Raw genomic sequence first — 3,293 nt, forward strand, 5'->3', positions numbered from 1 at the left:
TAGGTAGGATTTGCGCTATTTTCCTCCTTTTTCTCCGTTCGTATTTCGCCGGTGCTGAACTTTCCGCTATCGCGGGTTATCGGCCGTCCCGCTTTGTGGCCGCCGCCTCACCGACGTCGATCCGGCTGCCCGCGAAGGTCGAGCCTCTCTGAATTTTTTCTGCGTCTCTGATCCCTCGCTCTGTGCTGCGACGGATCAGCTGCTTGGAGCGCCGCTGCTTCGCCAGCCCAAATTGCTAGGCGCCAAATCTAGTGCAGGGAGAAAGAACCGTCTAACGTATTCGGCCCCGAAAGATCTGTGGTATCCCACTTTTTGTTCCTCTTACCCGTCAATCTTGGCCCCAGTGGCCGACCACCTAGCTTCAGTTATCGTAGTCCCGCGACTTTTGCTTTGATGCTGCTGGATACCACTCGCGCTTTGACAATATTCTTTTCTTGACTTTGGAACTTTTTCATTAATGATTTTTGCTGAGCCTGTTCGGGGCGATGTTGGTCGCTCGACATCCAAATTCCAAAAGGAAGATGGACACGCTCCCATCCACTATGAGACCGGTCGGATCCGCTGGATGACGTTCGAATGTCATCGCTTTCTCCTCTTTCTCTTCACCTGCCATCAGCGTTAACTCACCCCCAGAGGGAGCCAACCTTTCAGAGCACCGTTTAAGAGCCCCTGACTCCAAATCCCCCTGTAGCAGCGAGACTATGGCTGCCCATACAAAGTCGTTGGCGGTCAATTTAGTTTACGCCCTCAGCTACAAGCCTCTTACAAAATCCCCCTGCCAAAGTCAGACTTAGGGATATTGCCTGCCTTGAGGAATCCACAAGGCTGACTGGCTTGTAGCTACACTTGCCGGATATCCTTCCCGTGGTACCTTCCGATGAGCTTTCCTTGCAGATCTTCCAGCTCATAAATCGAGTTCCCCACTTTCCGTCTAACTCGCGCCTTAAGAAACATTGGCCCTAGCTTAGCGTTGTAGCCAGCTTGAAAATTGCTTTGTTTAAAATTTCGCCGTAGCACTTCCTGCCCCACCTGGTACGATACTTCCTGTGCCCTCAGGTCATAATGCCGTCGATTTCGCTCCCATTGCTTCCGCATCACTTCACACGCTCTCTTTCTGACGATATCCAATGAATCCTCACGTGTGAAGGTCGCTGCCTTGTCCTCTAACATCCCCAATTTCCTCAGCAAAGAATACGTTGCGCCTGAAGACACCATCTGCTGGCCGAAAACCATATAGTAGGGCGTGGATCCTAACCCTGAGTGAACCGCCGACCTCAACGCACAGCATATTTTGCTAAGACTCTCATCCCAGTCTTTCTGGTCACTGCGAATATACGACCGAATGGCAGCGATGACCGAACGGTTGACTCGCTCCGAAGCATTGGCTTGGGGAGCGTGGACAGCTGTTAGCGTGTGCGTTATTCGATGCCTTCTGAGCAGGCCTTGAAACTTCTCGGATCGAAATTGCGATCCGTTGTCAGATACAATTCCCTCTGGAACTCCGAAAGTATGGAATAACTCCTCCTCTAAATACCTCAGCACAACATCCGCATTTAATTTTTTTACAGCCTTGAGGAAAACAAATTTCGAATAATGGTCCAGGACAATAAAAATTTCTATATTTCCACTGCGAGACTTAGGATACGGACCTAAGAAATCAATATAGAGACGCTGGAAGAACTTTTGCGACTCGGCCGCTTTTCCCATCGGTGGACGTAACGGAGCGTTTGGAGCTTTTGACATTTTACATTGCTCGCAGGCTGCCCCGTAGTCTTTTACGTCATTGATGAGTCCGGGCCAGAAATAATAACGCCGAATCCGCTCGAGTGTCTTGTGGACTCCACCATGGGAAGCCAGCGGATCATCGTGTGCTCTCTTAAGCACTTCTTTGACCATCCCCCTGGGTACCCACAACTTCCAAGCAAACGCGTCGTTAAGGATGTCTCCTTTTACATGCTCGGATCGCCGATAGATCAGAGAATCAACTATTTTAAGGTCGGGGAGTTGAGCCATATTGCTCTTAATTCCCTCCATCAGTTCCAAATATTCTCCCGATTTGAAATGAGCTGACTCAATGTCCACCAGCAAGCCATTGCTGAAATCCACTGCAGCCACTTGGTCATATGGGACCCTGGACAAGGCATCCGGAACAACATTCAGCTTCCCTCTTCTGTGTTGGATACTGAACCGGAAACCTTGCAGTTTTAAAGCCCATCTCGCTAACCTCGAATTCAAATCACTTTGAGACATGAGCCATTTCAGCGAGGCGTGATCCGTAATTACAGTGAACTCCTGACCCTCTACATAGGCTCTGAATCTTTTTATGCTCACCAGAGCAGCGAGACATTCCTGCTCTGTAACCGTATAGTTTCTTTGGGTTTTGTTAAGCTTCTTCGAAACAAAGGCTATCGGCAGTTCTTCCCCTTCGACCGACTTCTGTACCAGGACTCCGCCTACCCCGCTTTTACTGGCGTCGCAATGTATAAAAAATGGTTTGCTGAAGTCCGGACTTTGCAAGACCGGAGCACTGCAAAGCATGCCCTTTAACCGCTCAAAAGCTTCCTTGCCTTCTGTTGGCATCAACAGGGCGGATACAGACGCAAAGTTGTTTATGAACTTTCGATACCACCCTGCCAATCCCAGAAAGCTTCTCAACGCTTTCAACGACGTCGGCAATGGAAAATCCGAAATAGCCGAGACTTTTTCGGGGTCAGTGCGAATACCACCCTCTCCTATTATATGCCCTAGGTATCTCACAGAGCGCACACAGCATTTACTTTTCTCGATATTTAAGGTCAAGCCAGCTTCCCGAATCCGCGAGGCCACGGTGTCCAAAACGAGTAAATGTCTCTCAAACGTATCTGACACCAGCAATAAGTCGTCCAAATAAACGAAGACTTCGTTTCTAAGCGACGCAGGAATGACTTTATCCATTAAGCGTGTCATGGTTTGAGAGGCATTACAGAGACCAAACGGCATGACTTTATAATGATACAAGGGCCTCCCTGGAACCGTGAATGCAGTTTTACACCTAGATGCCGGATCCAAGGGGATCTGCCAATATGCATCCTTCAGGTCGAGACTACTTATGAACACTGCCTTCGGTAAACGGCTGAGAATGCCATCTATTTGGGAAAGGGGGTACGCATCTTTTTCCGTAACCTCATTCACTTTTCTGCTGTCCAAACAAACTCTGACTTTTCCCGGTTTCCGGACAAGTACTACTGGCGAGGACCAAGGACTCTTAGATTCTTCAATCACTCCTAGTTGAAGCATCCTGTCAATCTCAGTGT

General features: G+C 49.0%; 1 long non-coding RNA gene across 1 annotated transcript; it reads left to right on the forward strand.

Annotated features, from left to right (window-relative positions):
- Positions 1–987: 987 nt before the first annotated feature.
- LOC117192085 lies at positions 988–2,303 on the forward strand. Its single transcript, XR_004474196.1, has 2 exons — positions 988–1,507; positions 1,569–2,303. It is a non-coding gene; the product is annotated as an uncharacterized LOC117192085 (long non-coding RNA).
- Positions 2,304–3,293: the final 990 nt, after the last annotated feature.

The sequence above is a fragment of the Drosophila miranda genome (assembly GCF_003369915.1).
Source record: "Drosophila miranda strain MSH22 chromosome Y unlocalized genomic scaffold, D.miranda_PacBio2.1 Contig_Y1_pilon, whole genome shotgun sequence".
Classification (NCBI taxonomy): Eukaryota; Metazoa; Arthropoda; class Insecta; order Diptera; family Drosophilidae; genus Drosophila; species Drosophila miranda.